Below are 13166 nucleotides of genomic sequence, written 5' to 3'. Positions count from 1 at the left end.
TAGAAAGCCCTTAATAGTTCTTGTAGTGCTGGCTTGTTGGTCACATACTCTTTTAAACCTTGCTGGTCTTGGAAGCTCTTTATCTCTCCATCCATTTTGAATGTCAACCGTACTGGATAAAATATTCTTGGCTGTATGTTCTTCTCATTTAGTGTACTGAAAATATCTTGCCAGCCCTTTTTGGCTTGCTAGGTTTCTGTGGACAGATATGATGGACCTTCCTCTGTACGTAAGGAATCTCTTCCCCCTAGCTGCTCTCAAAAGCTGTTTTCTAAAATTATGATTCACCAGTCTTGCAATCAAGTGCCTTGAGGTCTTTCTAGATTCGTTCATCTTACAGAGTGATCTTTCTACCTCTAGGACACAAACACTGGTTCCATTTCCCAGATTGGGGAAATTTTCATGGAGAATTTGTTCAACTATATCTTCTAGTCTTCTTTCTTTCTCCTCCCCCTCAGGGACCCCAATAAATCTGATGTTGGAACGTTTCATGGCATCATTTACTTCCCTAATTCTGTTTTCATGGCTCCTAAGCTATTTTTTCCAGGCCTCCTCCTGATCCTTTTTCTCTATCAGTTTGTCCTCTAGATTACTAATTCTATTTTCTGCCTTGGGTTACCCTAGCTGTTAGAGTATTTAGATTAGATTGGATCTCATTGATAGGATTTTTAACTTCTTCCCTGGTGGCTTTCACTTCTGCCCTAATTGATTCCATGTTGTCACTAACGGTTTTCTCCAACCTAGCTATTGCCTGGATAATTGTTACCCTGAATTCCCTTTCCAACACACTGTTTATGTCCATATCCAATCGCTCTGATAGAGAGGACATGGTCTCTGAATTTTTCCTCTCTTAGTTTTTCCTCCTTCTAGTCATTTTGGTGAGAGGTGGTTGAAGGGATGTGTAGCTGAATATATCAACCATGATCCAGGCAAGGTGTACCCTGGAATGCTTCTAAGCAATCAGAAGTCACAACCAAAAAGAAAGAAAAAAGAAAAAAAGAGAGAGAGAGATAGAAAAAAACAGAAGACCCAGATAGAATAGGCCCCAAAGGTAAGATTTATAAGGTATACAAACAAAAATGGACAAAAAGACTGACAAAAGTAAATGACAAGAAAAAAAAAAAGAACCCAGCCAAAATGAATCCCAAGGATGAGATTTATATTATAACAGAACAAAAACAAATACACAGAAACACTGAAAGAAGAAAAAGATGGGAGGGTGGTTATAAAATCCTCAATGTTGGGTGAGGAAGGTTATTTTGATTCTTCCTGGGTATATCTTGATAACTTTGTTAAAGGACTCAACTTTCCAGAGAGAAAGGGAGATTAAAACTGGTTTAAGGGGCGCCTGGGTGGCTCAGTGGGTTAAAGCCTCTGCCTTCGGCTCAGGTCATGATTCCAGTGTTCTGGGATCGAGCCCCACATCGGGCTCTCTGCTCAGCAGGGAGCCTGTTCCCCCCTCTCTCTGCCTGCCTCCTCTGCCTACTTGTGATCTCTGTCTGTCGAATAAATAAATAAAATCTTAAAAAAAAAAAACTGGTTTAAATATAGGAGAGTATTGATTAGACAACATATGAAGTTTCTATCTATATATATATTAAAAAAAATAGAAAAGCAAAAGAAAAACACAGGTATATGTATGAAAAAAGTTCAAGTTAAAAGGTTATTATGGAACATGTTGTATTAACCTCTGGTTTTAATGGTAAGTAGGTTAAAAAAATTAAAAAGAATAAGAATAGTGAGAACAAATTAAAAAAAAAGTTGTATCTGTGAAATATACAGCTTTTAGGGCAATATTGGGAGCTTAATATATTGGTTTCCCCTGATATTGGGGTTTTACAGTTTTATGGGAACCCTGTGGTGGTTGTCCTCTCCTTCCTTTGGCTGGGTTTCTGGGGGAGGGGTCTGCTGCTTTGTTTTTCAGGCAGTCTTACTTGGGTTGAGTCCTTCTGCCCCCTATCAAGGGGCTGGGTTCTGTGGAAACCGGTTTTCCAGGCTTTTGTTTTCTGGAGGTTTTTGTTCTTTAGCAGATTTTTGTGGCTTTTCAGAAGTTTAATGGAAAGTAAACTGCACCCAGACCTCCATCTCAGAGAGGAGCCTCTGCTCCCCTTTGGGTGGTCCAGAACACACATCTCCCCCTTTGCGAACTCCACTGAGCTGTGAATACTCCCGTAGTCAGTGCATGTCCCAGCCACTGTCTGAAGGGTCACCTGAAGCACCTGCCTGTCCCTGCACCCGGTGCCAAAACCGCAAGCAACATTGGTCCAGGGAGCCTGCTTCCTGGGGCTGCCATTGCTGGGATTGCTATCTGGGGTAGTTCCTTCAAGTCTGGGCTGGAGTGTTCACTCTTGGCTAGTCCTAGAGACCACCGACTAGCACCTGCACAGAGCACTCTCAGGTGCGGGTGGGGAGCACGGTTCAGACCCCAGTACTATAGTGAGAGCAGAGTGCAAAAGGCTGTGTTTCTAGAGAGCGCCCACCAGACCCCCTCAATCCATGCAAGCCTGGGGGCTCCAGGACCAGGAACTGGAAGCTCTGCCGCCACACTCTCTCTGGCACGGGTGGTCATGGTCATGGCCATGGTGGTCATGGTCAAGGCAGTGTCCATCCTGGGTCCATGGGCTTAGGGCTGTGCCCATGACTGTCTGATTCCACCAGTTGCCCTTTAAGATATTTTGCTCTTTTTGAGTGCTTTTAACTAGACTCCAACTCAATGCCCAATCACAGGCACTTTCCTATTGGGGTATTACTTTCCAATGGGTCGCTTCTGGTGGCTCCTTCTCCCTTCTGTTTATCCTCCGATATCAGTCTGATCATTCCCAGTACGCTTTACCTGTCCACTGGCATCTTCTGCCCCCGTAGAAATCCAGAAGTGTATAATCCTACATCTCAGGCTGGTTTCATAGGTGTTCAGAGTGTTCTTATAGATAAATAGCTCACTTAAGGGGACTGGTTGAAACAGGGTCTCCTACTTCTCTGCCATCTTGCCCCTCCTTTCCTCCCATTATTTTAATCTTTTCAAAGAACCAACTCTTGTTCAATGATCTTTCTGATTTCCTTTTAAGTCTCTATTTCACTTATTTCTGCTGTACTCTTTGTTGTTTCCTTTCTTCTATGAACTTTGGGCTTCATTTCTTCTTCTTTCTTTAATTCCATGTTAGGTAAAATTAGGTGATTTATTTGAGACTTTTGTTTCTTGAGGTGGGCATTTATGGCAGTGAATGTCCCTCTTAGAACTGCTTTGCCTGCATCCCACCAATTTTGGTGTGCCATATTTCCATTTTTATCTATCTCAAGGTATTTTTTAAATTTCTCTTTTGATTATTTCTTTGACCCACAAGGAGCACAGGGTTGTTGGTTGTTCAGTAACATGTTTAATCTCCACGTATTTGTGAGTTGTTTAGTTTTTCTCATGCAATTATTTTCTAATTTCATACCACTGTTTCCTACCATTGTGGTCAGAAACAATTTTTGCTGTGATTTCAATTCTCTTAAATTTATTAAGACCTGTTTTGTGGCAATACATAACCTATCCTAGGAAAATATTCCGTGTACTTGAGAAAGATATGTATTCTGTTGCTTTTGGGTAGAAAGCAACATGTATGTATTTATTACATCCATTTTTTCTAATGTGTCATTTAAAGCCTGTGTTTTCTTATTGATATTCTGTTCGGATGATCTATTCTTTAATGTAGGGGTATTAAAATCCCTTACTATTATTAAACTGCCATCTATTCTCCCTTTAGGTCTGTTAGTATTTGCCTTATGTATTTAGATGCTCCTATGTTGGGTGCATAAATGCTTCCAAATGTTTCATTTGTAAATGTTTCATTAGAACTTGTTGGTTTGGCCTCTTTATTGTTATGTAACACTCATTATTACCTCTTATTATGTTCTTTGTTTTATTTAATTTTTTAAAAGATTTTATTTATTTACTTGACAGAGAGAGACACAGTGAGAGAGGGAACACAAGCAGGGGGAGTAGGAGAGGGAGAAGCAGACTTCCTGCTGAGGAGGGAGCTCAATGCAGGGTTTGATCCAGGACCCCGGGATCATGACCTGAGCCGAAGGCAGACACTTAATGACTGAGCCACCCAAGTGCCTACATTCTTTGTTTTAAAGTCTGTTTTGTTTGATACAAGTACAGCTACTCCAGCTATCTTTTGGCTTCCATTTACATGGAATATATTTTTATATTCCTTCACTTTTAGTCTATGTGTGTTTTTATATCTAAAGTGAGTCTCTTATAGGCAGCATAGAGATGTGTCTTGTTTTGTTTAGCGTTCTTTCCATTCAGTTACTCTGTGTCTTTTGACTGGAACATTTAGTCTATTTATATTTAATATAATTATCGATTATTATGTACTTATTGTCAGTTTGTTGATTGTTTACTGGCTGTTTTTGTAGTTCCTCTCTGTTTCTTTCTTCTTCTCTTATTCTTTCCTATGTGTATTGATGCCTTTCCTTAGTGCTATACTTATATTCTTTTCCCTTATTTTTTGTGTATTTAATACAGGGATTTTTTTGTGGTTACCATGAGGCTTACATATAACAACTTATATTTATAAACATCTATTTTAAGTTGAACAATTTAAGTTTGATCCTAAAGATCAACATCTTTACACCCAAATTTTATGTATTTTAAAAGATTTTATTTATTTATTTGACAGAGAGAGAGAGAGAGATCACAAATAGGCAGAGCAGCAGGCTGGTGGGGAGGCTAAGTAGGCTCCCCGCTGAGCAGAGAGCCTGATGCAAGGTTCGATCCCAGGACCCTGAGATCATGACCTGAGCCGAAGGCAGAGGATTAACACCTTAACCCAGGCGCCCCCCAAATTTTATTTTTTTGATGTCAAATTTTACTTACATATCAATGAATTATTATAATCATAATTACTTTTGCTAATCTATCTTTTTACCTTCATAGTAGATTTATAAGTGATTACTACCTTTGCCATATACTCATATCTCCAGTGAGACGGATTCATCCTTATGCTTTCTTGTTACCAGTTAATGCCCTTTCTTTTCAGCTTAAAAAATTTGTTTTACCGTTTTTTGTAAGGCCTTTTTTTTTTTTTTTTCCTCTTGTGAGACCATTTTAGTTGTCATGAATTTCTTAGTTTTTGCTTGTCTGGAAAACTCCTTATCTCCCCTTTAATTCCAAATGATAACTTTGCTGGGTAGAGTATTCTGGTTGGAAGTTTTGTTTGTGTTTTTTCTTCTTTCAGCACTTTAAATATATCATGCCACTCTCTTTTGGCTTGCAAAATTTCTGCTGAAAAAATCTGCTGATGGGGCGCCTGCGTGGCTCAGTGGGTTAAAGCCTCTGCCTTCGGCTCAGGTCATGATCCCAGGGTCCTGGGATCGACCCCCACCTCGGGCTCTCTGCTCGGTGGGGAGTCTGCTTCCTCCTCTCTCTCTGCCTGCCCCTCTGCCTACTTGTGATTTCTATCTGTCAAATAAATAAATAAAATCTTAAAAAAAAAATCTGCTGATTAATTTATGGGGACTCCCCTGTATGTAACAAGCTGTTTCTCTGTCTCTGTTTCTCTTTTTTTAAAACTATGTTCCTCTCTCAATCTCTTCTTGTAACCATACCAAAAATTCTCTGAGATATGGTTAAGTCCTAATAACCTACATAGCCAATGTAGAAAAATCATTCAGAACATCTTGGCCTAAGTTGTGTTTTTTTTTGTTTTTTTTTTTGTTTTTTATTGGAAAGTCCTGAGTATAAAAAAAGCTCAGAAGAAGTGTTCTGTCTCAGAAAAAGAGTGGAATTGCATAGTGCTTTAGCAGAAGGTATCAGCTGAAATCAGCTACTATCAGCAATAGTCAGGCAAAAATGGCTCTCAAGAGAGGAAGGAATTACTCTGATGGATTAATAACCACTGGGATGGAAAGAAAGATCTAGCAGATGAGACCATGGGCAAGAGGGTATGAGAGGAACAGCTCTGGAGGCAAAGACATAGGAAAGATGCCGTAGGAAATTCTCAGTCCTTCTGATGCTTTATACCTTGAAGTTTCTGTCTCTGCTTTTTAATTTCCTATGTATGTAGCCCAAATCCCTGAGCTTCTCATCCACTTCCCATACCCTAATTTCTGATCACTTATCATGCCTCGTGCTTCAGCAAGTTGCCGCAACTGCCAAATATATGTAAGTACTAATATCCTTTTTGATCCTAGTGTTAGACCATTTACCCGTTGCTCCCATAATCTGTCAGCGTTCATCATTGAAGAACACATTTTATGATGTTACCGAACACACTAACTTCTTTCTTAACTGGTCAACAGCCACAGTGTTGAACCCTTCTAAACTATGTCCTGCTAGTACAGATAACCCTGAGCTTTGTGTAACTGGTCAGATTGTGTGCCTGCCTTCACTGCGGCAGAGAGAACTTTTGCCTTAGTAAGCAGGTCTCCACTGGGCTTGCTTCTCTTCTCTACTGTTTCCATTATGCCAAGGTTATGGATTATTTCACATCTAGACATCATTCTTCCCAAGTCTCAAAGGAAAGATAGATAGGATTTTGAGAGATAAGATATAAGAGATATAAAAAAGAGATGTAATGAGATATAAAAAAGAAAAGCTGATAACAAAAGTACAAAGGGAAAAATGAATTCAAGAAGCTGCAAGTTGCCCACTGTGACTGTTGTAGCTAGAATGGGTCATGGAGAGCTTATTTAGCAAAGTAGACAGGGATGCAATAGGAACTAACGTGCACCTTTGATGAGGGAAGGAGCCAGTGCTGCAGATTGCTGATCACCCCCGACTGACATTCTCTTTCTTCTTGCAACTAAAGAATCTTTTCAGTTGCAACTGGGCCTGTAGCCACGACTCCCTTTCAGCTCGTGACTACGCTCAGGCCAAACGTGTTATATCTGTAATCACTGGGGAAAATTCCTTGCAAAGGAAGTTGTCCTTTATCTTTCCTTTTTGTGCTGACAGAAATTGGTGAGCATTGGATCTACTGTCTCAGACCCCAAGGTGAATTCATGATGAGAATATTAGGGTTACACCATCAGTCCTGGATCTTTGAGCTTTTATGTAAGAAAACAATAAAATTTTATCATATCTAAGCCTTTGTTTTGAGGGTTCTTTTTACACAAAGTAAAAAGAACCTTATTAATAAAGAGCCTTTGAAGTAAATTTTAAGGAAAGGTTAAGATCGCTAAGCCAAAAGTAATAACACCAATCAAGTAACAGTTATCATGAAGCATGTTCAAGCCCAAACCAACCCTGATGCCAGAATGAGTCTCATAGTTTCTCCTACTTCAGTGCTTTTTCTGGCCAGTATCATGTTAACATAAATACATGGAGCGGAGATACCTCTTCTTCTTTCTCACTGAGCTTGACTGGTTGTATCTTTTAGAAAACTAATTGGCTTTAGAACATAATATTGCCTTTTGGTGTCAGCATTCAGCTGCAGGGCAAGCCAACACCCATTTTTTGATGTGATATTCTGCTCCACATAAAATACCTCTTTTATGTTCTCACCAGAGTAGCTCTTAGCCCTTCCCCTAGGCATTTAAATTAAAACATTGTTGATGTTCATACAATTCCTAAAAGGGAAGGCAAGAGTCTTCTGATATAATTATCTGCCCAAGCAAATTGCTTCATTAGAAGTCATCACTTAGATCAGATTATGATCCAGGGTTCTGGGATTGAGCCCCGAATCAGGCTCCCTGATCAGTGGGAAGCCTGCTTCTCCCTCTCCCACTCCCCCTGCCTGTGTTCCCTCTCTCGTTGTGTCTCTCTGTCAAATAAATAAATAAAATCTTAAAAAAAAATAAGTCACTTAGAAAGTATCAGAAAAGTGGATACCAAGCAATTCAGTTTTCCTAGGAATTTTAGTAGCTGAGGCCTTCTTCCCAGCAAAGGCGGCTGTGTGAAGAGCTCTCTCAGAAGTTTTTTTGTCAAAGGCTAGCACTAACAATGGGCAAGGCCCTTTGCAAGCATTATCTGCTGTAATGTTTCCAGGACCCAAAGAGGGAGGACTCTTTACCACCCATTTCACAGATGAGAACACTGGTCTAGCAAGGTTAAAGGACCTGCCCAAGGTCACAGTAAGTGGTAGAGCTGATAGTCAACCTCAGTGAGACTGACTTCATAGCCCTGGGTTTAACATACTCACTACACTGCCTCAACATATTATGGCTCATATGAGGAGCTGTGTACAGCCTACCCTTGCCTCTCAGGATGGGCATGGCATTGGACGCTAATTCCCCATCTGCAAATGGGAGATTTTATATTGCAGAGCAATATGTAATTGTAGCTGGAGTGCTCCTATTCTTAATCCTGGAAAGGCAATGATCAGAAGGAAATACGTGAGTAGTAGAACCAAAGTTTGATAGATGTTTCTGAGATAAAAATTATCCACAGTTTCTAAAAATATCTGAGCCTAACCTATCATTTCATTAGTTATAAACCAGGTTGATATTTCTTAATACAAATCATGCCAAATCCAGGTTTAGGATCATTTCCCTTCCCTTTGAAAATGTGTACTTTTAAAGTTTTAAAATAGATATTTCCTACACCTCTTCTAAATATATCACTTTTATTTTTTTCCCGTTTAGAGATCATTTGAATTTGAAGTATAAAGAAAACCTGGAATGACCGGAGCCCAGGAACAAGTACAGCCCCCTTTGGCTGTGATTTCATCAGTGGGTCTGGCTGTGAATTTTTCAAGTGAGTAGCCTCTGTAACAAGCTGCTTCTTTTCCCAGTTACCATAATAGAAAGGGCATGATCCAGAATCTGGTTGCAGAGGGAGGGCCGCGTGACTGTCAGATAAGAGGAGGAGTTGCTTTGCAGGCGCGCCTGTGACTCAGCTCTGTGAAATTCACCAACAGCCGTCCCCTAGATAAAGAAAAGTGACAGAAGGAGAAATCTGTGAAAGTCTCTTAATGGAGAAGGAGGAATCTGAGTACTGATTCCAGCTGATCTAGATAAGAACTGGTTGAAGTCTTTTTTTTGTATGCTAGTGAGATTAGTGCAATTGATGATCCTCTAGATTTTTGTGAGGTAACCAAATTCTTTGGCTTCATGTGTGGCTCCCAGCTCAATGTTGATTTCTCTCTTCTGAGCTATAGAAATTGGGTTGCAGTTTCTTCATGAAACTAACCACCTACTGCCATACTGAGCCATAACATGTAGTTGTTTATGTCAATAATTTTTTTGTCCTTTATTGAATTCAATTTTTCAAAGCTTTCTGTGTCATACTTCTATTTGTTTATGCTTGAGATTAGTGTTTTGCAATAGATGTACATATACTTATTGAGTAATGAGGCAGAAGGATTGCTCTCTTTCTTTTAGGTATTCTGAAGAATTTTTCATGTAGTTATCAAGTGTTATTCTCTTATTCTCTGACTATAGGCTGCTTAGTGAAATTGTATTTGATCACTTATGACCTACAAAAACAAGTAGATCCACGCTTCACCTTAAAATTTCCACATATCAGGACCCTCATAAAATATGAAATGAAAGTTACATTAATAAACATAACTTAATGGGAACTGTATATTATATCTAAAACCCTACTTGAATTTCTATGATATGAGCTTCAGAGCATTGATCCTTGAGTCTACCTCTCTCAACCCATAAACTCCCTGCTTCCATAAGAAATATATTTATGTCCTGGTTTATGTTCCACAATATAAGAAGATACTACTTACCACCTCGATTTATTTTTATGTTATTCAGGGAAATTTATAAAAGCAGCTCTAGCTTGAATGCAAGGTATACTTCTAAGAACTATTTTACTTTTGGTTAGTAGATTGCATAAATATTAAAATCATAACTCTTACTGCAGAATAAAATATCAAGTATTTACCCATCCACTTAACAAGTTTTTCCTACATGCCCAACATAGGGAGGCAGAAGTATGGAGTTCATGGACTGTGGGGACACAGACATGAATAAGGTGCTCTCTATCATCTTAAGGAATTTACAAAAAGATGAACGATATCCACTGCACATATATTTCTGTCACTTAAATCCTTAAGTTATGTCATCATTCTCTGATGATTTAAGCTCTGATTTACTGGTAGAAGAAAGTTCTTTCATCTATGATTATAACTTACCTTCTAGGTAATGTTGACCTAAAACTTGTGTTCGTTACCCTCTAAGGCTTAAGTTCCTTTATTATGTTCAAATCTTTCATTTCTAAGCCTGTGTCTAAGTGAGGAAAATGCTTTAGGAACTAAATGCTGCTTTTATTTCAAGGAGCCTTTAAGAGATCAAAAAATAAAGCAAAATAGTTCACAGATAAGTACTAATTAGTGCTAACTCACTTTTACTGCTTCCTCTTAAAAGCTGTTTAAAAGAGCTATCAAGTAAATCTGTGAGCATCCCCACTTACAAGTAATGGAGGTGGAGGGCTCTCTGCTGCTCCCAAAGGCTGTGACAGGCCTGATATACTTGCATGGAGAGAAAGTGAGCCTCTTACTGAGCAGTGGGGAGCACATTACAGCTTGGTAGTAGTATCATAGGCTGCTTCTAAAATGGCTCCCAGTCTCCTAGAATTCACGCCCTTCAGAAATCCCCTCCTCTCGTGGCCTCCTTCTGAAAAAGAGAACACAGTGCAAGTCACGTCATTTCCAAGATTGGGTCATAAAAATAACGGTGGTACTCCTTCTCCTGATCTCTCACTTGCATATTCTCATGAATCCAGGTGCTAGAAGCAAATTATCCTTTGAAGAGGCCAGTAGTAAGGAACCGAGGGCAGCCTCAAGCCATTAGTCAGTGTGCCATCCTGTAGGGAACTGAGTCCTACCAAGACCAGGTGTGTGAGCCTGGGAGCACATCCTGTCCCAGCTGAACCTTGAGATGGCCACCGCCTCAGACAGTGTCATGGCTGCCGCCCGTCAGAGGACCAAGCTCACCTGCACGGGATCCCTCACTCAGGGGACTGTGAGCCAGTAAATGTAAGTTATTTTAAACTACTGCATTTCATGTCAATTTATTACATGGCAAGAGATGACCAGTATAAATTCCTACTTCCTAGGGTTGAAAGGAAAGATTTTAGCTGTGAAATATGATGGTGGAAGGAAATGGAAAAGACAAAGACACTTAGGATGGCTGAATTGAAGGAGAGCAGATTAGACTCATGACCACAGGCGCCTTTTTTTCTCAGTCAAGATTTTAAGAGTCAGGTGAAATAAATGAGTACAACAAAAGTAAGAGCTTTGTAACAGTTCAGTCAGAACAACTCCCAAGACACAGTTAAGCATTGTGGGAAGTCTTTTCTATTTATCCTTAAATATTGTGCATCAACACAATATGTATGAACATGATCAATTCTAATGGCAGTTATAGTTAACTTTTAAGATAATCAAATGATTCATCAAACTAGATTCATCAACTCAAACAATTCATCAAACATGCACATGTTATCTTGGTGACTCCCTAGGTAGGTGAACTATGGAAAATTATTTTACACCACCCTAACCCTTTTCCTGTATGTCTAAAAGGAAGACTGTACTACCCACCACCTAGGATTGTAGAAATGAGAAAAGGGATAAAACCACCTAATGCAGTATCTGCCACATGAAAATCAGCTCCTATCTGTATGGTCTAATTTCTCTCTTACATCATATAGATAGAGTATGAGTCTCATTCACTGATTATGGCCACTCCGTGTTTAACTTGAATAATGAATGTCCAAGTGTTCACAGGAGTTTTTGAGAAAGGCTGTGAGGAGGCTGGTGTGTCTGAGCATTAAGGCTTTACCATTTCTATTTTGACGAGACGATTTTCTAATCACAGACAGAAAGTTCCTTATTTGCTTCCAAGTGTGGAATTTGGAGTTCGCATTTCAGAAAAGAAATATATTTTAACACCCACTCTTCCACACATATATAGATCTAAGTCTGTGACATGCTATCTTAGCTGAGCTCTGAATTTCCTGTTTGGGGCTGCCTGAAACAGGATTGCTACTTGCAAATAACCACAGAGCCTCTTTCTCTCTCTCTCTTTCTTTCCTTCTTTCCTTTCTCTCTCTTTCTTTCTGTGTCCTCCTCTTCTTCCTTCCCTCTCTTTACCCATTTATTCCTCTCTTTCTCCTTTCTTCTCTCCTTCCTGTCTTCCTTCTTTCCCTCTCTACCTCCCCTTCCCACATCTGAGGTAGCAGCTGACAAAACATTGTGTACTTTTTTCCATGTGGATTTTTTTTCCTCATGTGGCATCATATTTTCATCTAAATTAACCTTTCAGAATAATCATGTTGTGTTTGAATACACCAATGCCAACAATTCAACTAAGGGAGAACAAAGTCATTACTTCATGAAACATACTTCTTCCTGAAAAATGGCTGTCCTAGGATCACTAATTAGCCAGGACCTGTAATATGTAACAGCTGAAAAGCAATGAAAACCAACACTGTAAGTAGAAAGGGAATTTATTAGAAGGATGTGAAGGCACTCAAGACTGAAGGGAGAACTGAGAACCAAACGTGAAGGGAAGAACTTTTCACCTAGACGGGCAGGGTCTCCATAGCAAGGACCGCCAGGCAGTCTTCTTCAGGCACCACTGTGGGAATGAATAAAGAAATGAACACAGTTGTCGTTTTTGTTTTCCTCTCCATTTGTGACATTCAGATTTCATAAATTTCAAAGTTCTGAGACCAAGTTTGAATAGGGAGCATGGGTCTGCCAAACAAACTTCTGTTTTCATCAATGAAGCAAATAAATAAATAAATAAATAAATAAATCACTGTGAAAGAGACTCCTGGTATATTGTAAGCTTCCGAGAAGTTGGGCTGAGTTCTAATGTAGATACTATACCTTAACTGACTTCCTTTCCAAGGCTGTATATGCTTTGGAAGACCTAATTTCTCAAGAAAATCTCAGAGCACTAGTGGGAAGTAGAAATGGATGCTGGCTAGCTTAAAATGACCAATATCAATCACATGTAATTTTTACACATTGATTTGACAAAAAGAGCTATATGTGAGATCCAGGCTCTGAAATTCTGGGCATCCTCAGCTCAAGTGAGAAGAAGTATTCCATTGTCTCTCAGAACACAGCCTCTAGAGTCAGACTGAATGGACTCAAATCCCAGCTCTGTAGTGTCATGACGAGAACACTGTGACACATTGCCTGTCCTTGCTGTACCTCCATTTCCTCATCTGTTAAAGGCAATAGTAAGCATACCTGCCTCAAGGGGACGCT

At 39.5% G+C, this 13166-nt stretch overlaps 1 long non-coding RNA gene across 2 annotated transcripts in view; it reads left to right on the top strand.

Annotated features, from left to right (window-relative positions):
* LOC125080934 (uncharacterized) overlaps window positions 1-10916 on the top strand; it is a 28544-nt gene extending 17628 nt beyond the window's left edge. For both annotated transcript variants that reach the window (XR_007121543.1, XR_007121544.1), the window contains 2 exons: window positions 8575-8686; window positions 10670-10916. This is a non-coding gene — a long non-coding RNA (uncharacterized LOC125080934). The remainder of the gene's footprint in view (window positions 1-8574; window positions 8687-10669) is intronic.
* Window positions 10917-13166: the final 2250 nt, after the last annotated feature.

This window comes from Lutra lutra, chromosome 11, assembly GCF_902655055.1.
Source record: "Lutra lutra chromosome 11, mLutLut1.2, whole genome shotgun sequence".
NCBI lineage: Eukaryota > Metazoa > Chordata > Mammalia > Carnivora > Mustelidae > Lutra > Lutra lutra.
The sequence above is the reverse complement of the archived record's forward strand: the minus strand, read 5'-3'. Positions and strand labels throughout refer to the sequence as shown.